Source organism: Pan troglodytes, chromosome 12, assembly GCF_028858775.2.
Source record: "Pan troglodytes isolate AG18354 chromosome 12, NHGRI_mPanTro3-v2.0_pri, whole genome shotgun sequence".
NCBI classification, from domain to species: Eukaryota; Metazoa; Chordata; class Mammalia; order Primates; family Hominidae; genus Pan; species Pan troglodytes.
Genome location: NC_072410.2, coordinates 17,009,086 through 17,031,395, shown reverse-complemented (window position 1 = coordinate 17,031,395; position 22,310 = coordinate 17,009,086). Strand labels below are relative to the sequence as shown.

Genomic DNA, 22,310 nt, shown 5'->3' with positions numbered 1-22,310 from the left:
ATACATAGCCTGCAGGTAATTTTATTTTTTTTCTTGGGGGTGCTGGGTAAACTGTGTTGTGTGCCTGCGTTTTGACTGTGGCCCTTCCCATGAAGTTAGGTGTCGAATTTTTTACTTGCAGCATCATGTTAGTGCTCAAAAATTATCAGATTTTGGAGCAATTTGTATTTTGTATTTTTAGATTAGGGATGCTCAGCCTTGTATATGTATGTGTGTTTGTGCTTGTGTATGTGTACATATCACACATATCACATTTTCTTTCTCTTTTTTTTTTTTGAGACAGAGTCTCACTCTGTCACCCAGTCTGCAGTGCGGTGGCGCGATCTCGGCTCACTGCAAGCTCCGCCTCCCGGGTTCACGCCATTCTCCTGACTCAGCCTCCCGAGTAGCTGGGACTACAGGCACCCACCACCACGTCCGGCTAACTTTTTGTATTTTTAGTAGAGACGGGGTTTCACCGTGTTAGCCAGGATGGTCTCGATCTCCTGACCTCGTGATCCACCCACCCTTGGCCTCCCAAAGTGCTGGGATTACAGGCGTGAGCCACCACTCCCGGCCACATATATTCTCTTCATTCATCAGTGGACACTTAGATTGTTTCCATATCTTTATTAGCCACTTTTAAATGGAAAATTTTAAATTTCCTTTTTATTCCACATTTGATGGAATTTTATGGAATTCATTTATGGGACACTGTAATATCTATGTGAATATCTGCTACTTAATGAGGGAAAAAATCATGTTGATTCAGTGCTTATCAGAGGAAGAGGATAACATGCAGTGAGGTATTTTCAGTTTCTTAGAAGCAAATCCCATTCCATAGGGGGCTTCGCAGTTACCAGTAATTTACAAAATTAAAAAAAAACCCAACCAACCATCCTACGGAATCTTTCTGAACCTTTTTCTCCAGAGTTTCTTTGTTCTCTACACTTGCAGGTACTTCTCGATGCCCATGGTCATGGGGTGATCTTAGTCTTTCTTAGCCCATCCCTTTGTCTAATTGCTGTAAAACATCCTATCCCACACCCTCATGCTGAAGAGTCCTATTGTGACTTTTCAAATGACCCGTGATGTAATGTGGAATAAAGGTAGAGTCTGAGTAACACTTGGAATCCCTGGAGTACTAAAATTTGCGTCAGCCCTTGTAGCCTGCTCCCTGGAGGACCCAGCTGCCTAATCCTGAGTTAATTAGAACCTGGGCCCTGACCGGAACAGCTCACTCTGGGTGTTTCTGTCCTGTGACGCACATGCGTGTGAAGGGCCGCCCTGGCAGACGTCATGTTCTCTCTAAGATTAATAGGTGGTTCTAAAATCACACCCAGGTGCTCTCCTTGAAGGGCAGGGGAAATAAAGGTTTTGAGGTTTCTGATTTGATTAATTCTGGGCTATGGGAAAGCCCTCCGATTTATATATGACAGTACAAGTTGTTCTTTGTAGAAATAAAAAGTGCAAATTTTCCTTCTTAGGGAAAAAATTATTTAGTAGCATACAGCTAATATCTATGTAATTTGAGAAGTGTAAAATGGCGTTATGTTTCTCAATAGGGTCACTTGGGGACATAAAATGCCTCCTTCCTAGGGTGGTGTGAGGGTGACCATCAGTGACACCAGCCTCTTGGAGTTGGAGTCACGCCGGGCAGCCCTTGAGCCCCTGCGGAGGCTGATCTGACCCACAAGGCAGTTGTTTTTTTCAATCTCTCTCCTTTTTTTTTCTCTTTTCTTTTCTTTTTTCCTTCCTTCCTTCCTTCTTTCCTTCCTTCCTTCCCTCCCTTCTCTCTCTCCCTCCCTTCTCTCCCTCCCTCCCTCCCTTCTCTCCCTCCCTCCCTTCCTTCTCTCTATCCCTCCTTCCCTCTCTCCCTTCTCTCTCCCTCCCTCCCTCCCTTCTATCTCTCCCTCCCTCCCTTCCTTCTCTCTATCTCTCCCTCCCTCCCTCCCTTCTCTCTATCTCTCTCTCTTTCTGTCTCTCTCTGTCTCTGATGAAGTCTCCCTCTGTTGCCAGGCTGGAGTGCAGTGTGCGATCTCAGCTCACTTTAGCCTCCGCCTCCTGGGTTCAAGCCATTCTCCTGCCTTAGCCTCTTGAGTAGCTGGGACTACAGGTGTGTGCAGCTATGCCCAGCTAATTTTTGTATTTTTGGTAGAGACAGGGTTTCACCATGTTGGCCAGGATGGTCTTGATCTGACCTCGTGATCCACCCATCTTGGCCTCCCAAAGTGCTGGGATTACAGGCGTGAGCCACCGTGCCTGGCCTCTTTCTTTGTTTCTTAAGAAAAGAACATGACATCATTCAATGCTTAAGATGATTTTGTAACTTTCAGCCTTAAATTTTCATATACCTTATTCCAGTTGGAAAAGTAGAATGAGGCTTTTCCTTTCTTCTGGAAAGGCTTCAAAAGGGCCATGGACCCTGTAGAAAATCCCATTTGAAAATGACAGCCTGGAAAGAGCTAAGGACAAGGGCTGGACTCCCTGATACATTAGCACCTCTAACTTGTTTCATTTACTAAAACACGGATTAATCGGGTGGTTCTCAGTGCCAAGCACATAGTCAGTGCTGGATCCCTGCTCTTGAGAAAGGATCTTTCATCGAAGGAGCCCCCAGGAGTAACCGCCAGTTTACTACAAATGCCAGGGCTGGGGAGCACGTGAAAAACACCAGAGGGATGGAGTGCCACGTGACTGCAGGGTGGCTCACCCAGCGTCTTCAATGCATTGTCATTAAAATAAAATCGACTTAAAGTGGCCTAAGAGAAAAATTGTAATTTGTGGACATGACTTGGATCCTGATTCAAGTAAATCAGCTACAGAAAGTCATTTATGAGACAGGAAAATCGGGACACTAATGAGATATGAGCTTTATATTAAGGAATTGGTAATGATGTCGGGTGTGATACTGAAGTTGTGCTGATCTGTTGGTGATAAGCACTGAAGTGTTTGTGGGCAAACTAATTTTTGCTTGTGATTTGCTTTAGCCATCTTGTGAGGGCTGGGGTGTGACTGCATGTATAATTGTTGAGATTGGATGAGAAAGTATTTTTACATATAGTGAAACATCACAATTCAAATGCAAAATGGCATGGCTATGTTACAATGTGATGCAGGAGCTTAGCCCAGGAAGCCAGCTGTAGTGCTTAAACTGGGTTTTGAAGAATTAATAGGTGTTGAAAATGGAAGAATCAGTTCTTTCTGGTGTGCAAGAGGAGATACTTGGTAGGTAAAGTGTGGGTCACCTGGTGGTTTTGACCTCGAGTTCTTTCAATTCACTCATCCTTGCATTTGCTCACACAAAGTTTTTCAAGTTCCTGTTGTGTGTGTCATATGTCGTGACACATATGTATGGTTGAGTCTCACAAAAGTCCCAGGCTGCCATGGGAAAGTACCACAGACTGAGGGGCTTACACAGCAATTTATGCTCTCACAGTTCTGAAGGCTGGAAGTCCAAGATCAAGGGCTCAGCAGGGTTGGTTTCTTCTGGGGCCTCTCTCCAGAGCTTGCAGACAGATGCCTTCTTGCTGTGTCTTCATAAGGTCTTTTCAACATGCACACCCTCCTGGTATCTCTTCCTCTCTTAAAAGGCCAGCAGTCCTATTGGATTAGGGTCCCTGATTCATTTTAACCACCTCTTTAAAGACCTTTTCACTGTCACATTATGAAGTACTGGGTGTTGAGACTTTAACATATGAATTTTTTTGGAGGTAGGGCAAGGACACAATTTAGCCCATAGCAGATGGGATGCACTTCATGGTGTAATCAGTACTATATAAGCACTTATGACTTATTCACAGAATAATGAGTACTGTATAAGATGCTAAGGGAACCTGGAGGGAAGAGCGTTTAACTGTCCATGGAGCCATCCAGGAGGTCTTCCTGGAGGAGGGGCTTTTGAAGAGCTTCTTGAATGAGAGATCTTACCTCACCCACTGAGCACTGCTAGAAGAAGAGGGAGTGGTGGAAGGCAGTTCCCAACACTGAGGGGGAGAGGGCAGGCAGGGAAGGGAGCGAGCGGACTCTGTTAGTAGTGGAGGGCTGTGATGACAGAATGGGCCTGAAAGGAGAGTGGGTGCTGAGGTCTCGTTCAGTGACAGGGCCAGGGCTGAGAGGGAGGGAGAAAGAGCACACACATCCCCACTCTTCATTCCTGGGCCTCAGCTTAGCAGAGGATGCAGTGATAGAAACAGGGAAAGGAGTGTGGAATTTTATCTAAAGCTGTGCTTAATTACCAAAGTAAAACATATTATAAAAGTTCAGATGTTATAGAAATTAACCCTTCTCACCCCCAATTCTACTCCCTAAAAGTGTTAAGAATAGTTGTGTCTCACCTTCTGGCCCGCTTCTTAAGATGCTATTTGAAAAAAACAAAAGTGTGTGTGTGAGAGAGAGAGAGCGAGCGAGCAAGCACATAAGCAAGCTGGCAGTAGAGGGAGGGAGAGAGAGAAAAACAGGATTTGCTTCCCTGACTCCTCACTCTTCCCTCCCTCTTTCCTTCCTTCAGAAAAAGGGGGGTTTGCACAGTTTTTATTCAGTAGTGCATTTTAGTGTTTACAGTTTATTTTTGTCAGCATGCTTTTTACTGGTGTTGTCACTACCTAGACAATGGCTGAATCCTGTGCATGCTTAATAAAATGCTGGTGAACCTGTTAAAAAGGCAATATGTAATTAAATTGTCTAGTTATGGCACTGAGGTGTATAGCAAGGTTTTTATGTTGATTACAAAGACAAGTAGCAGTTTGGACTAGAGGAAAAACCTTAGAGAAACACCTGGGCAGACCTTTTAGAGAATGGAGCACTGCTGGATTTAAGAGGCTAGCATTAAATATATCAAGAAAACCCTTTACAAACCTTGTCACAAATTTACAAAATTTGTCACTAATCAAATTCCTATATGTTAGAATTTTTAGGCAGCAGACCGTAAATCTTAAATTTATATTAATATTTGCCCGGCTATGGGCCAGGTGCGGTGGCTCACACCTGTAATCTCAGCACTTTGGGAGGCCCAGGTGGGCGGATCACGAGGTCAAGAGATTGAGACCATCCTGGCCAACATGGTGAAACCCCGTCTCTACTAAAAATACAAAAAATTAGCTGGGTGTGGTGGGGCGTGCCTGTAGTCCCAGCTACTCGGGAGGCTGAGGTAAGAGAATCACTTGAACCTAGGAGGCAGAGGTTGCCGTGAGCCGAGATTGCACCACTGCACTCCAGCCTGGTGACAGAGTGAAAAAAAAAAAAATGCATTATGGCTTTCTTCTATTATTTTAGTAAGCTTTGATACATTTTTGGCACCACATCATCAATTTTTGATAATGTCCATTCCCATATGTCCCAAAGATATAGGATTGGAGTTGAGTGGGGTGGTGGATGAGGGAACAGAGAGGCATTTGGTGGCCAAGTTAGGCCTACAGCCCTGTCATCCTGACCCATGGCCTTGTTGCTTCCTTTTCTGGCTGTATTTTGCTTCTCATTATATATGGATGATGTAGGGTAAACACACCTGACAGCAATAACTTAAGCAGACCCTTAGAATGACCTTGTGTGGCAGACGCACCTGAATGTGTGTTCCCAGCTAGGGAATCCAGAAGTTGCCAGCCTGGAGATTCAGTCCTTGTCTTTAAGGAGCATCTGAGTCCCTGCAGCTTGTCTCGTGGAACAGATGTGATTGAGGCCCTGAGGTTTGGGTTGCATGAAGGATGCCAGGTGGAGGCCCTTTGTCAGGGAGTGTGTTAAGTGAAAATGCTACATGAATTGCATGATGCTTGCAGGCGGGTGCGGGTCTCCTGTCCAGCCCGCTGCCACTGGACTCTCTCCCTTCTCTGTAAGCCCCTAATAAAACCCTGGCTGGCTCTGGATCTCTTCAGCCTCTTGAACCTGGTGCCTCCCCTAGGACGGTTAATAGGGGTTCGGCCCATTGATTGACCTACTGCTTGCTATTTCCTTCTTTTCTCAGTTCTGGAGTATTTGAAGGCAGAAATCATTATTCCAGAACCTAGAACTGACAGACCTTAAACTCTAATCAGTCACTTTTCTCCTGCAAACACCTGCCTTGGCCACTCTTTGGCTTTCTAGAGAATTAGAAATTAGTTCTGTTTTTTCCCTCATGTTTTCATTAACCAGCTTCTAATTAACCTACTAACCAGCATTAATATATGGAATTGATATAATTTCAGCCTAGTGCAGAAAAACTTGATACTTTTACTTTTCAGGACAGCTTTATCTTGAGTGAAAAATCTAATTGCAGTGAGGCTTTTTGAAGCTGCTTCAGCTGTTTCTAAACCCTGCCTGGGAACCACTGTGCACTGGATGATTAAGAGACAGCTGAGGTCATCTCCTTGGACACCTTTAAGTTTCGGATTGATAAACACATCTAAGCTGCTCGGTATCAGTCCACATGGGTTGAACTTTGGCCAAACCACTCAAGGAAACTTGTGTAGCTTTGTTCAGTATCTGAAACCAGCCTTTTCCCACTTGAATAAGGTTCTCTTCCAAGTGGTTCACTAGGAATGAAATATAGCTAGCTCTGCCAGAATTCCCTCAGACAGCGCTGACCCCGTGCTGTGTTGGGCTGGCACTGCCGCCTCCATACTCTGAACGGGAGATCCGCTTGCCAGGCCTCTGCTGGGCCTCCTTGGTCAGGGAGGGAGGAGGAAGGGCAAGACAAGGCATTTGAGAGCTCCGAGGCCTATGCTAATCCATGCTTTTTTGTTTTTCTTTTTAAATAAAAGGAAAAGGACAATTGCCTTAGCTCTGGCTACAGACTAGGGATCTGGAGTGGTTCTCTCCATGTGTAACACAGATTAGATTTGGTTGTGATACACACCCTAGTCCAACATCTGCTCATTACTGACCCAGCCAGGTGACACTATTCAACAAGGCTTTTTTTTTTTTTTTTTCCTCCTGTGCTAACATCTAAGAGAAGCAGTACCATTGAAAACAAACTTGGTGTGTGTACATTCATGGGCTTGCTTCTTGATGTAGCCTGACATGGTTCCTAGCTGATTTGAGAGGTTGCAGCCGGCCACCCAGGGTGGCAGATACCCCAGACAGATGGCAGCAGCAGATGCGATTTGCAGAATGCGACTGTCAAGGTTCTAGCCCTTTCATGGTGATCTTTGTCAGGAGAAAGAGCACTCTGGCTTTAAAATCAGACAAGTGTGCATTCAAATTCTGGTTGTGAGACATCTGGTCATTTGGTTCCTGGGCTGAATGATAAGATGTATCTCCCAGGGTTGCTGTGACGATTCTTGCAGCTGATGCTAAGGTGAAGCCACGGCGAGTGTCTCACTGGAATCAGAACATGTTCTTCTCCCAGCCTGTCACCGTTTCTATCATTTGGACAGTGGGAGAGGAGGGATTCCCTGAGCCTCCTGAAGGCTGACTTTAGCCTCTTGGTGACTTCAGTTTTCTGGACAAATAGGCCACCTCAAAAACAGGTTGAGTGACAGCACCCAGTGGTATTATGTCCACAAAGCTCACAGCCTCGGGCTGTCATCAGAACAAGGCTCATAACTCCCTTCTTAACCCTGAACTGCTCCTCTGGAGTTGCCTTAGTCAGGGACCTCATCACTGGACTTCCCTCTCAGATGCTGATAGTTGGAGGAAACCAGCCCAGGTGCAGCAGAAGACACTGCGCCGGCACCACACAGGCATTGGGGATGCAGAATCGGCCACGACTGCTTGCAGGGGGGCATCTCACTGCCTGGCCCTGCGCCTGGGACAAGTAGTGTGGCCTGGCAGTGCTCAGCACACTCGCCCAACACTGCAGCTAAGTGCTGCTGAAAACACTGGAAAACCCTGGGTTGTGGCTTTAGTGGAAAAAAAGCAAATTTTAAGGTTACAGAGAATTCAGATAATCCCTTGGATTTTGCAATGGTAAAATTTTGTAGTATTAAGGATCCAAATTAAAATGAAGAGATACGTATGGTATCAGTGTTAATTGCCTTCCAGCCCTCCCTCCTTTATTTCTAAAGGGAGATGCACGTAGTGCTAGTGAAGTACTTTTAGAGAAAAGCACACACTCCTTCTATATATTCCTGTCTTGAAGGGGGCTGTAGAAAATCCTTGAATCCTTTGGTGAGGGCCTTCTACAGTCCAAGTGACCATATAGGTGTTTATCTTTCAGGCTGATACTGTTTTTTGCACAAAAGTGTATACTTTCCTGATGGATTTCGATCACTGATTATAATTAAGACCTGCTTTGAAATGCTCTTCCTTAACACAGGTTTTGAATAAGCTAAGAGCCCCATGTTAAACTTGGGCAGTCTTCATTTAAACCCAGAGAGAGAGATGCTGACCACCATGTTTTATTCTACTTAGGGTGTACACTTAACACATGGACAGTTTGTCAGTGGAATGCTTTTCTCAAGGAAAACATCGCATGCAACCTTCACGTTTTACACTTGAATCCCAGATGGCCACTGGCACCTTTCAGTGGATTTTCAGTAGCCTCACTTTTGTTGGAGCTGCTGCATTAGTTCAAGTCCTGCTCCGTTCTGTCTGGCTTTTCCTTTACTGATTGTGCTTGGAGAGGCCGTGTTCTGACTTGCCCACTGTGCCTAGTATCAAAGGACTCAAGTTCTAAATCCAGCTCATTGTTCTTTTGTGGGGTCTGGCAGAGAAGCTGCTCAGGCTTTTGGTTTGCTGTTGGCATAAGGAGTCTCTCCTCTGTTCGCATGCAGAAGAGATTAGAGATGTGCAAAGCCCACTCATCCAGAGTCCAAGGCCTGAGTGATTCCTCACTCTCCAGTCAGTTGGGAAAAACCTTTAGTGTCCCTGAGAAAGTAAACTCCTCTGTAAATTTGGGCATTAGAATCCATCCTGGCAGTGTATCAGAAGGATTAAATCATATTACTCATGAGACACAGGGCACACAGGGGGAGGCCTGTATTTGGACAGCCCAAACAACCGCATAAAACAATTCCTTGCATTTGCCTATGGAAGGCAGACTCTGGGCAAATTCACTTCCCAGTTAAAATCTTAACAATACAACTTAACGTTTATAATAGCCCCTGAAAATGACACATACAGAGGTGGTGTTTGGGGCATGGTGCCCAGCACATTGCCCTGTGCTGATGGCTTTCTTCAGTGGTGTCAGCATGAGAAACAAGAACTCTTGGTCAAGAACTGAGTTCAGATTCCAATACTTCCATTTCAAGAGGACCTGTCATTTTATTATAAACACTTAACAGAGAGAAGGGCAATCTGCCTAGTATACGTTTGAACATCTTGCCCAAAGATGTATTCCCATGGTGTTTGGCCATCACCTTTTCCTTGCCTTAAATTGTATCTGTATTAAAATGATGTGGCCTTTAAAATAATGCTAGAGAATACATAAAAAGGAATTAATTTTTAAATCAAAATTTATGAACTTGCCTTATAACATTTTTATGATAGCCCTATTTGAATTATCTTCTTTTCTTTGACTAAAATAGAATTCGATTTTTCTATGGGGTATTTAACATTTTGGGTCATAATCATGCTAGGGATGAATTAATAGATCTTCTCTGAGTGAACTGTCAAGACAGATCCCCATTGGGTTTGAAATGTAATTAAAAATGTCAGTGAACTCACTTGAAGTCCACAGAGTGCTCCAGGGTCCCCTCGAAAACGTTAGTCAAGGACTGAAAATACTTACCAAGTGCAGTGAACATAACGCAGCTGCCAGCTCTCCACAACCAGGAGGGCGCTGGTCACCTTTGTCAGGCACCTCTCATCTTAACTTCCTTCTAGTTTTGGAGTGTTCGTCTCAGAAGTCTTGAAAGCAGGGGTGCTTTTTAGCCCAAGGCTATGGGTCCGGTTGGTGTCTTCTCAGTAAATGGCTGGTGCAACAGACCTCCAAGAGAGGAACGAGTCTCTAAACAATATCCATGCCCTTGGTAACCCTTCTCCCTCATTAGACTCTCAGACTGGCCACCTTTCCAATTGGCAGACTCCCTTTTATTTCTGGGAGGCTTTTAAAGGTGGGGGTCATTGGGAGGAGGAAGTCTGGAAGGGACTGGGAGCTCAGGCCCCTTGATTATGGGCTGGCTGTTCCCCCCACACCCCATCACCTCCTTCCACCTGCTGTTGACCGGGTGTGTGGTTGGCCCTCCCCACCCGAGTGTCGGAGCTTGCCCAGGGAATGAAAGGTGGGAAGAGGGAGGCCATGTGTGTTGATGGAGGTCTTTAGGCACAGAGCAGCTTTAATCTGGGATATATTTAAAACATTGGTTTCAAAATACATAAAATTAGCCAGGGGTGGTGGCACATGCCTGTGGTCCCAGCTAATGGGGAGACTTAGGCAGGAGGATCACTTGAGCTCAGGAGGTGCAAGTTGCCGTGAAGTAAGATCGTACAACCACACTCCAGCCTGGGTGACAGAGGAGACCCTGTCTCAAAAAAATAATAAATAACAAAAAAACCCATTAGTTTTAGGCAAATAACCAGTTATTTTTAAAAGTGGTTACTTAAAATCAAAGAAGCAAGCAGACCTAATATATGCGTCTTTCTTTTTAGATTTCATGTGTTCCTTGTATACAAGCGACGTCCCAGATTATAATTCTCTGCTGAGATTTGAGTTGGATTTGAGGATTTGGAGAATCCCTGCAGCTTTGTAACTTCAGAGGTGTAATTAGCTGAAAACATCATCGTTTTGAAGAGTTCTGCGTTTTGCCAGTCACCTCTCAACTGTGTGCCAAAGGTAAGTCTGCAGTTTTCTGCTTAAAACAGAAGTTGCAGCTTTTTACCTCAAATGCTTAATTTGGACAGTAAGTTTAGTAAAATATCAGTCAGTGTAGCCTTGATTTGTTGAATCACATTAAATTTAAGCTTTCAATGAGGGAGAAAATTAGATTATCTCTGTTCCTGCTTTAGTGTGTGATGGTTCTGAGTATGTAGCCAGGAAGCAGGATGGTAGACACCTACAAGCCGTAAGATGGTACAGGTACCTCCACGCTCAGATATTACTGACTCTTGAATCCATAACGAATCCTGGTCCCCTGTATTCTGTATGGGACAGGGAGTATAAGGATAAATAACCACTTTTCTGGTGCTTTCAGTCTAGGAAAAGTTGGATTCCAGCTTTGATGCTGAGAAGATAAATCTATGTCAAAGGATAGCTGGGCATGGTGGCGTGCACATGTAGTCTCAGCTATTCGGGAGGCTGAGGCAGGAGAATTACTTGAACCTGGGAGGCGGAGGTTGCAGTGAGCCGAGGTCACACCACTGCACTCCAGCCTGGGCAACACGGCAAGACTTGGTCTCAAAAAAAAAAAAAAAAAAAAAAAAAAAACCTACATCAAATGAGATGCAGACAGATGAAGGATTCTCAGGAAGGTTTTACCTGTTCATATGAAAAACCTACTTGTGTATGTTACAATAAAATCATAACTGATGCAACATGTGGATTCTGGGACCCAGTGGTGCTATCACCACAGGCACCAGACAAAAACATGTCACTGTGCAACAAAAATATTTCTTAGCCCTAACATCTTAAGACATTTAACTTAAAATATGAATTGCTGTTTGTGGTCCAGTTAATCCGGTGTTCTGTTTCTGGCTGGGCAGTAAGAAGTGCTTTATGAGAAGATACATTTTCACCTCCAGAGCTTTGTCTCAGAATGAACTGCAAGAATAACACTAGCTTTCCTTAAAAACTTCTAATTTGCTCAAAAAAATTTACAAGAAAAAAAACAACCCCATCAACAAGTGGGCAAAGGATATGAACAGACACTGCTCAAAAGAAGACATTTATGCAGCCAAAAGGCACATGAAAAAATGCTCATCATCACTGGCCATCAGAGAAATGCAAATCAAAACCACAATGAGATACCATCTCACACCAGTTAGAATGGTGATCATTAAAAAGTCAGGAAACAATAGGTGCTGGAGAGGATGTGGAGAAATAGGAACACTTTTGCACTGTTGGTGGGACTGTAAACTAGTTCAACCATTGTGGAAGACAGTGTGGCGATTCCTCAGGGATCTAGAACTAGAAATACCATTTGACCCAGCCATCCCATTACTGGGTATATACCCAAAGGAATATAAATCATGCTGCTATAAAGACACATGCACACGTATGTTTATTGCGGCATTATTCACAATAGCAAAGACTTGGAACCAACCCAAATGTCCAACAATGATGGACTGATTAAGAAAACGTGGCACATATACACCATGAAATACTATGCAGCCATAAAAAGTGATGAGTTCATGTCCTTTGTAGGGACATGGATGAAGCTGGAAACCATCATTCTCAGCAAACTATCGCAAGGACAAAAAACCAAACACTGCATGTTCTAACTCATAGGTGGGAATTGAACAATGAGAACACTTGGACACAAGAAGGGGAACACCACACACTGGGGCCTGTTTTGGGGTGGGGGGAGGGGGGAGGGATAGCATTAGGAGATATACCTAATGTAAATGACGAGTTAATGGGTGCAGCACACCAACATGGCACATGTATACATATATAACAAACCTGCACATTTTGCACATGTACCCTAGAACTTAAAAGTATAATAAAAATATATATATATAAAAAGATTTTATTCCTTATACTGTAAGATTTTTCCTGTACATCTTACTATGAGCTTATAAGAAATATATATTTCCAACATGGTATATTTAACAGAACAAAATAGAAAAGATTGTTAAATCAAGTATGAAAGCAAACCAAATTTTAATCAAAGCATAACCTAAATTAGTTTTGGTGTCCAACTTTTAGGTGATATGATATGTCTTCTGGTTGTATGAAGAGCAAATGAGAATATTACAGTGGACATTTGTATAAAAAAACTTTAATTTGCTTCTATTATTTGCAGATTGTTTTAAAGTCATCTTGAAACTATCATGTTGGACTATGGAATCTCTTGGTGTGGTGGTTTCTGGAAATTTTCTCCTTTAATATTAAAAGTTAGAATTTCCTCTTACTTGGTCTGCTACTACTACAAACACATCTTGTGAATATGTTCTTTCTCTTCGACCACCTTAAAAGAAAAATCTCTTGGAACATTTTCAATTTCAGTTATGCCCCTTTGATGTGTGGTATTTAGAACAGCATAAGATTAATATGCAATAAGGATAGGATTAAGTGTCTTAGTGTTCTGGTCGTGTTATGCTTTATGTTATCTTTTGGAGAAAATGCCACACTGTCCCTTTGATTTAGGGTGTTGTGTGTTGTGATTTCCAGAGCTAGCTCCTGGTCGGCAGTCGGGGGTTGGCACTCACACTGCATACCTGACTTCACCCCAGCCATTGTTGGCTCTTCTAGCTTTGGGTCCCCTCATGCATTCATAGGGCATTCCCAGGTCTCTCTTCCAGACCTTGTGCAAGACAGACACCATCGGGGTGTTCCTGTTCCAAACCTAGGAGGTTTATCTTACATAAGAAAACTTCTCAAACCCATGGTAACTCCGTTTTCTTTAAAAAAAAAAAAAAAAAAAAGTCATTGGGGTAGAACTTTTTAAAACAGTCATTTGCAAATGCAGTCATGTATCAATCCACTTGTCAGATTTCAAGGGAATGGAGTATAAGCTAGAAATGACAGATCTTCTGATTGGATCATCAGAACTCATTAATAATTTATTAGCATCAGAATCTGACACTACTTCTTTAGAAAGGTCTTGATCGTCAGTGACATTAGCAGACCTGAAGCTGTTGTTGGTGCTGGTTGAGAAGGTGGTGAGGCAGGGGAGTGTGGCATGCTCACCCAGCAGCTCGGTCTGCAGGAGCTCCCAACACACGGGTGCCACGTAGACAAGACGGTACATGGAGACCATGAGAGCTGGCTGGCTTACAAAAATATCTACCCATGTAATTTTAAAGGATTACTTTTATTTCATAAGTTTATAAGTTCCACACAAAACCTTGATTCACCTATTAAAATTTACTTTTGTGGTTTAGAAAAATGTTCATTTGGAAAATCGTGAGATGTAGCCATTCATATAATAAACATCTATTGTGAACACCCCACCTGTATTCTGGGCTATTTTTCTTGCAGTGACTGTTTTAGCAGTTAAAAAAAAAAATAGATAAAATATAGTCCCAGCCACCTTTTCCCATGCCCTTTCGGGATGGGACCCTGACAGTTTGGGACTGTGCTAACTGCTGTAGTGGAGGTTCTTACAGCCAGTCCCTAATACTTGAGGCAGGGATCAACTGACCTTTAGGGGACAGTATGGAAAAGCCAGGAGATGTTATGTTGGGAACAAGTTTTAAAGAAAGAGGAGACGTGTACAGAGGTATAATGTGTTTCCTTGGAACAGGGCAGGCTGATTGGACCAGCTGGGTCATGGTTCCTGGAGACTGCAGGTCATTCAGACAATACTGGCTTGGGGACCAGGCATTTGCCATTTGGTCGGTGGTCCTTGAAGTGCCAACAGGGAAAGCAACAGCTCGGTCAGCCATACACTTCGGCATGTCAGAAAGAAATGAAATAAATGCTGGCCTGGTAGAACAGTAAGCGGGATGTCAGCCTTGGATGCATTTCCCAGTTATTGGACACTCAAGGTTTGCGTGCCTGGGGCTGGGCTGAGAGCAGCTTGAGGAGGATGGCGGTGTCTGAGGGCTTGAATAACGTCTCAGCCCATTTCCACGTGGTGCATTTCCCTACCCTGTTTTCTGGTCTCCCCATTGAAGTTAAGGAACAAAGTCTTGGGACCCTGCGGCTCTGACCCTGCCTTCGTTGGGGGAGCGGAGACCATAGGAAGAGCCAGAAGGCCACCAGAGTTGTCATTTTGGCAAACGCATAATCTGCACTTAATTCTTCCCGTGTGTACTTGAAAAGTGACCGTAATTGATTGTTGGAGGCTGGCCGTTTCTAGGGACGGAAGATGCAGAGGGCCTTGTCTGCTATGCTGCAGATTCGTTTGACTTTTGAAAAGCTTTTGGAGGCTTTTTCATGACAGACATGTCCTAATGGACAGAAGGATGGTGTAGTGGGATAGGAAGGACAGTGGCTTAGATGACACAACTCAAGTTTGAGTAAAGTAAACAGGACGGGATTTCACAAACCGAGTCAGTTGGTGATGTGCATGTCCAGCGTGTAAATGTCAGCAGTGAGCCTACACACATCTTTTCCATTTTGTGATAGAAGCAGCAGCAGCTGTGTTGAACTGAGCAGTGAGCATGAGAAGATGAAACACTGAGCATGTCACTCTTACATCCATAAAAACGCTATCCAGTAATATTTATTTAACTACTAAAGTTTACTACTTCATATTATCCTCAATTTATTTCAGAACAATTTTTCCTAGGGTGTGTACACTTGGAAAAGTCATCTAGAATTTACTACTCACTTTTATCATATCCTGGTTGTTTGGTATTTTGGAGATTGCTGGTAGCTGACTTTGGCCCCAACACGTTATTTAGAAAGATTTTTTACACGCAAAGCCCAGTGCTCAGTTATTAAGTTTTTAGGGCTAAAGCTTCTGTTGAGGGTGTAGCTCTGGAGGTCTCATGATACCTGGAAGTAACTTGTGGAGTTTCTGCCCAAATAAATGGGCCCATCTCAGCCTCCTTCTGCCTCACACTGGACCCCTGGGTGATCTGGGGGAACAGTCTCTGCAGTTTGGACTGATTGTTTCTTCTGTACAGTGTACCGAATATAAAGAGATGGCCACAGCCTTTAATGCTGTGGATAAATCTGTGGTAATTGGTTAAATAATTGCCCAGTAAGTATTGACAGCTGCTGGGAAAACATATTGCCATATTGATTCCACAGTGCCCCGGCGGCGCAGTCAGTGGAAGCAGCTGTAATCTATGGGGTCATCGTTGGCAGGTGCCCGGCACAGGGCTTGTCACTGCTTGTATATTATCTCTAGTCGCAAATGCAGATGTTACTGCCCCCATTTAATAGATGGGGACACAAAGCCTCAGGAGAGGTTAAGGAGACTGTCCACAGCTGTGCATGCTCAACTCTGTGACTCTGGAGAGTCCCCTTAACCTCTCCTGTGGCTTTGTGTCCCCATCTATTAACAGCAGCCCGGGAAGCAGAAGGTCTATTGCTTACCAGCCCACGTTCCTTCTGCTTCCCGGGCTGCTGTCTCTGACACATGATGGTGGTGACATGGTAACGACCCATTCTCCAAGTGCTTACCTTAAACTGAGATGTGAGGCTCTGGGAGATTAAATGACTTGGCCGGGGCTCCTAGGTGGCAGAGCAGGCTGGGAGCTCCCATTTCCTGACCCAAAAAAGCCTTTCTTTCTTACTGTACCAGGAATTTCGTGAGATTTATTTTTTTCTCCCCTAGAAAAATCTCCTGCAACTAAGTAGTTTGGAGAGTCTCTTTGGAAACGTAAGGGTGTGTGAAGGAAGACTTTGGGAGGTTTGAGAAGGGGGCACGAGCTGGGAACCTGAATCCCCCGAGGGCCTCTGCTGCTCCTGAAGCACCAGGATCAGCTTAACAGCTCCTGTGGCTTCCAGCTCTGCCCATGGAGGCCCAAGATGGTGCTCAGAGTCGCCTTGTGTTGGGGATCCCCAGCTTAACATCAGACCTGCCAAAAGAGAAGTTCTCTGTACAGGCCAGGGGACTTTGTATTTAACAGCCACTCCCTGTGTGCTGAGGCCATCTCTAAGGTCCCTGACGCTTCCCACAGCACCCCTGTTCAGGGTGAAACATCATAAAATTGTGATTTAACGTTCTTGCATAGTCAATAACATAATTATTTTCTCTTAGTTGTGGTGGTGATCAAGGTTATGCCAAGCATTTTTTTCTTTTCTGTCATAGCTGCTACACCCTAGCAGTGTGGCTTCCTAGAAAGCTGAAGAAACAAAAACAAAAAAGCCAATTCTGTACCCCTCGACCTTCTTTTCCTTAGATAGAAACTGAACACATAACATTCCATTCATTTTTCAGTGATTCTCTGAATTGTACCTTAGAATTTACAAAGGAATTTTCATGAATTCTCTTTAATGCCAGGTAATATGGATAGTCCTCCCCTGAATTGTATAGCAGAAAATGAGCCCAGAGAGGTTACTGTCCTTGCCTAGTACGGCCCAGCGTTGGATGGTGACCTGTGTCTCACACCTGAATGTTGGATTCCAGATACTCTGTCCTTGTCCTTAAGAGGCCCTGGGCCGGCCGTGTGACAGATGTGTATGTAAGAGAACAGCATTAAATAAACAGGCCACACAGAGCTTGAAATGAGCGCATTGCTGCAGTTGAGGTTCTCAAACTAGGAAAAGCAGAGAGAAATTTTTCTTGACTTCCTCCAGAAAAACAAAAAGTCCTCTCATGCTCTGTGTGTGTGTGTGTGTGTGTGTGTGTGTGTGTGTGTGTGTCACGATGGAGGGGGTGTTGTAGGGCTTTTAGTAAACTGGACCTTGAACAGGTAATTACAAACAAGCCCCAGTAGGAGAATACTTTCTGGGATTACCACTGGGATGTACAGAACTGAAGGGAACACGTGGAACTGCAGAAGTGTCATTCAAGTTGGGCGTGTCTGGTGGAGGGTGTGGGAGGGGAGTGTGTCCCAGTGCCCTTGTGCTCCCCATTCCCGTGCTGCGGGTGCCTCACTGGACACACCAAAAGCATTTTGAGTTTGAGATTTCTGCCTATCAGAATCAATTTTCCGGTTGACTTTTATTATAACTAACGTTGAAATGGTTTCTTTAGAAATGTTCCTGGCTCCAGGATGTCAAAATGGTTATAAAACATGATGAATAAATCAGATCATAAGAGGTCACAGTTTATGGGGAATGAATTCTGGGACCATGTTAACAAGCAGTATATTAACAAGATGCCAGTTTTGGATGGAAACGAATAACCCTTAGTGCTTGTTGGGGCAGAAGGTACCCAGGCCTTCCTGTAAGGTCCGTGGCCATAGAGGCAGGCCTTGTATCTCCCTGGAAAGTAAAATATGCCTTCTCAGCTTTTCAGAGTCACACCTGACCAACAGTCACACTGACAAGTTAATTGGTGAGATTTGAGCTTGATTGCTGCCTGCGAGAAGTAAGGATGATCCTAATTATGCATCTGCTCTGGCTGTTTCGTGATCAAACGCCTTGTTCCGTGACCTTCCCGTGTGAAGGTCTACCCAGGTCACAGTGTGAACAAGCCGTGGTCTGGAGCAGTCCCTGGCCGGCGTGAACTCCAAGTCAGGAGTCTGCAGTGGTGACGTCCCTCTTGAGTGTCCTCAGGTAGTCTCTCCCTTACAGGGATGTGGCCAGGGACAGGGAGAGGCTCTAGAGTTGACGTTTTTAGTAGTTTTTCTAAATTGCTTATCTTTTTTGCCAACATTCCATTTTGGGTTTTGCTTGTGATTGTTATCTGATTTCACATGTGTAAGTGCCTCCTCCCTTTATTGACCACATAGCAGAATGCCCCGTCCGTAAATGTCACGTTTCCATAGAATACTGCTTTCCACTTGGGCCCCTGACGGTGCTCACAGGGAATGAGCGGGAAATGCAGCAGATCTGACAGTGAGAGCCCAGTCACTCCTCAGTCAGACTTGTTTTATTTAGTGCCTTCCGGAATATGCCACTTATGATCTTACCCAGAGGTTATGTTGAAGATTTTGTTGTGTTCACAAAGAGCAAGGTCAGAAGTACTTGGGAAAGACAGGGATTCCAGGAGCCAGAGACAGGACCGTCTTCCCTGCCTGGAGCCTGGGTCTGGTACAGGCCTTTCTTGTGGGAGAAGCTAAATGTAACCGTATCTTCCAACCTGAGAGCTCATTTAGTAACGTTTTTGTAATAATACATTGGTCATTTTCCCAGTCGTTAAGTACCACGTCTCGGCAGCGTGTGCTTAGAACAGAGGTCTCTGGAGGAATCACTGGGGTGTGCTCATGTGTGGGTGTTGTGCTTTCATGGCTGGGTTTTAACTTCCGGCCTTGGTTCCTTTGGCAGTGACATGGAGGGAGAGGGTAGATGAAGTTGGGTGTGTGAACTTGGAATTCTAAGGACAGTCCTGCACAGGCAGGACAGTAACACAGACCTGGTTGCCATGCCCCGCAGAATTCAGTGGGAAAACATGCTCAGCATTTGTGGGACACCAGTGTCGCCCTCTCCACCACTGCAGTAAGATCAGGAGCCCATCTCCCACCTGAGTCTCAATTCCAGGAAAGAGCATCAGGGATTCCCCCAAGCTGCAGGTAAGTGATGCTGCCCATATTTGCTGGCTGAGTGGGGCCAGGTATGGAGGGAGATGAGTGGGCACTCGAGGTGCTTGGGGACGGAGTGGAGGTAGACGTGGCCTGGCTCCTGCCTCCTCCTCTCCCTCCAGGCTTTGGAGCTCTGTGAGTCCATGCCTACCAGCTGTAATGTAATGGGGATCATCTGGGATGCTTGGGGGTGACTTAGGATGCTCAGGGTCCACTCCCCACTAATCTCGAGTGGGCAGACAGGACCTGGGCATCTGTGCTGTTAACGCTGATCTTCCCTAAAGGGGCCTTCTACTCTAAGGGCTTTCATTTGCGAGTTTTCATGTATTCACACCTGAGATAATTCATCATAAATTTAAAAATCCCATTCCATTACTAGTGTTTAGTTCTGATCTTTGATCCTTACAGCGAGCTGACCCTCAGTGGAGACTTGTCTTATGCTCAGAAATTTAACAAAATATAATGGAGAAGTAGGAAGCAGCACTGGGCACTGCAGCACTTTAGAACATAGCAGATATGGGAATGCTAATAATTTCTTCCCACACCTTGTGTTTTCCACTTTGGAGATTCTGGCTTGGGGGATGGTGGGTTCCTGAAAAAGGGTCAGCAGAGAAATCACATAGCAATGTCCATGTTATCACATAGCAGAGAATGATAATTTCTCGTTTTATTAGAGATTTTTTACGGAGCCCTTATTTTTGCCCAGCAGGGCTATTATCTGGGTCACCAGCAAGGCACAGAGGGATGGGAAATGTTTGTAACTTTACAGAAGGCAGTAAATATACACTCTGCTCTGTCAGTTACAGTATAACCCAAAAACCTTTGTAATGAGTTTTGTTACATAACCAGACCCTCTAGTCCTCAGGACTGGAGTTCCTTATGCAGTCATAGTGTCCTGGTGATCCGTCAGGTTTGGAGTTCCTGGCTCCATTAGATCTTGATGGAGATTCTGATTAACCAAAGTGATTGCATTACATCCTTTATAACTCTAGAGCAGATTGCTAGGATGGTCCACATCCGTTAGAAGGCTGATACTGTGTATTAGTCTGTTTTCCTACTGCAATAAAGAACTACCCGAGACTGGGTTATTTATACAGGAAAGGGATTTAATTTAGTCACAGTTCAGCATAACTGGGAGGCCTCAGGAAACTTAATCATGGCAGAAGGTGAAGGGGAAGCAAGGCACCTTCTTCACAGGGTGGCAAGAAGAAGTGCTGAGCAAAGGGGGAAGAGCGGCTTATCAAACCATCAGATCTCCTGAGAACTCAGTATCACCAAGACAGCATGGGGGAAACCGCCCCCATGACTCAATTACCTCCACTGGTCTCTCTGTTAACACATGGGGATTATAGGGATTACAATTCAATTCAAGATAAGATTTGGGTGGGGACACAAAGCCTAACCCTACCACCCTTCGAGGACCAATTCTCTCTGCTCAGGTAGTTTGCTTGTAGTGTGGATGATATGTTAGTTGGGAGGCCTGTGATTGTGACTATCTCAGGAATGGAAAACTTAAAGAGATTTATATATAGAATACCTGATTGGTTATGTTTTTTAATGCAAAAATGTAACTAATAAAGCAAGAATTTCTTATTCCCAAATTAGAGCCAAATTCCAAATGGATTGCATGGTAAAGGCCTCTGGATTTGGGTTCTAGGCCCCCTGGATTTGGGTCATTACTGAGTTATCCTCACAGTATCCTTCTCTCTCAATTCCAAGTTCTGGCCAAGTAAATATCCTTTCTTCTGAGCAGCTTCCCTAGCTCCCCTGCCTTATCCTGGCACATTTTAGAGACAGTTTATATATGTGTATATATATATATGTATGTGTGTGTATATATATGTTGAAAATAAAAGGATGGAAAAAGATATACAATGCAAATACTAATCAAAAGAAAACAGAAATTGTTATATTAATATCAGATAAAGAACTTTTAAAAGTAGAGAGTTACCAGGGACATAAAAGAGTGTTCATCAAGAAGACATAGCGTTCTTTTTTATTTTTTATTTTTTATTTTTTTTTGAGACGGAGTCTCGCTCTGTTGCCCAGGCTGGAGTGCAGTGGCACGATCTCGGCTCACTGCAAGCTCTGCCTCCCACGTTCACGCCATTCTCCTGCCTCAGCCTCCTGAGTAGCTGGGACTACAGGCGCCCGCCACCACGCCCGGCTAATTTTTGGTATTTTTAGTAGAGATGGGGTTTCACCATGTTAGCCAGGATGGTCTGGATCTCCTGACCTCGTGATCTACCCGCCTTGGCCTCCCAAAGTGCTGGGTTTACAGGCGTGAGCCACCGCGCCTGGCTGACATAGCATTCTTAAGTATGCATGCACCAAACAACAGAGCTGTGAAATAAGAAGTGAAAACTGCTAGAACTACAAGGAGAAACAGACATACCCATGATTATACTTGAAGGTCTCCATACCCTTCTCAACAGTTGATAGAACAACCACACAGAAAGTACACAGAAAGTCAGCAAGGCTATAGGAACACTCACCACCATCAATTAATATTATCTAATTGACATTTATAACACTCCACCCAAAAGTAGCAGAATACACATTCTTTTTAGGCACCCACAGAGCATTTGCCATGTTAGGGCATGTCCTGAGCCAAAAAACAAACTAACAAATTTCAAAGCATTGAAATCATACAGAGTGTCTTCTATCTTTTAATAGAATTTCTTCTTTTTGCTTTAAAACGAGTCTCAAATGGTCACACATATTGTATGATTCCATTTATATAACATTCTCAAAATGACGAAATTACAGAGATAGAGAGCAGATTAGTGTTTACAAGGGGTTGGTGATGGTTGTCGGAAAGGGAGGTGGGTGTGACTATACAAGGGATAATGTCAGAGAGATTTCTGTGATGATGAAATAGTCTTGATTGGCGTGGTGGTTATAGGAGTTTACACACATGATGAAATGACAGAACCATATATACTCATTATACTAATGTCAGTTTCCTGGTTTCGATATTTTACTGCAGTTATGTAGAATGTAGCCATTAGGAGGAACAAGGTGAAGAGCACAAGGGACCACTCTGCACACCCTTTGGAATTTCCTGTGAACCTATACTTATCTCAAAATTAAAAGTTTAAACTTTTTTAAAAAGAAAAAAATGTTGAAAGATCAACTCATTTCCTCTTTTTTATAGTAGTTTGTAGTTTGGGATCTAAGAAGTGTGCAGGCTTACATAGCAGTAGATGAATAAGTCATAAAAGGAAGATGGA

General features: G+C 44.1%; 1 protein-coding gene across 6 annotated transcripts in view; it reads left to right on the top strand.

Annotated features, from left to right (window-relative positions):
- NCK2 (NCK adaptor protein 2) overlaps positions 1-22,310 on the top strand; it is a 150,850-nt gene that overhangs the window by 62,153 nt on the left and 66,387 nt on the right. For 5 of the 6 annotated variants that reach the window (XM_054678688.1, XM_054678689.1, XM_016949220.4 and 2 more), the window contains exon 2: positions 10,483-10,666. The gene's annotated coding sequence lies outside the window, so the exon portion shown is untranslated. Of the gene's footprint in view, positions 1-10,482; positions 10,667-18,931; positions 19,069-22,310 lie in introns of all 6 variants that reach the window. The other variant, XM_016949222.4, reaches the window with a different exon arrangement.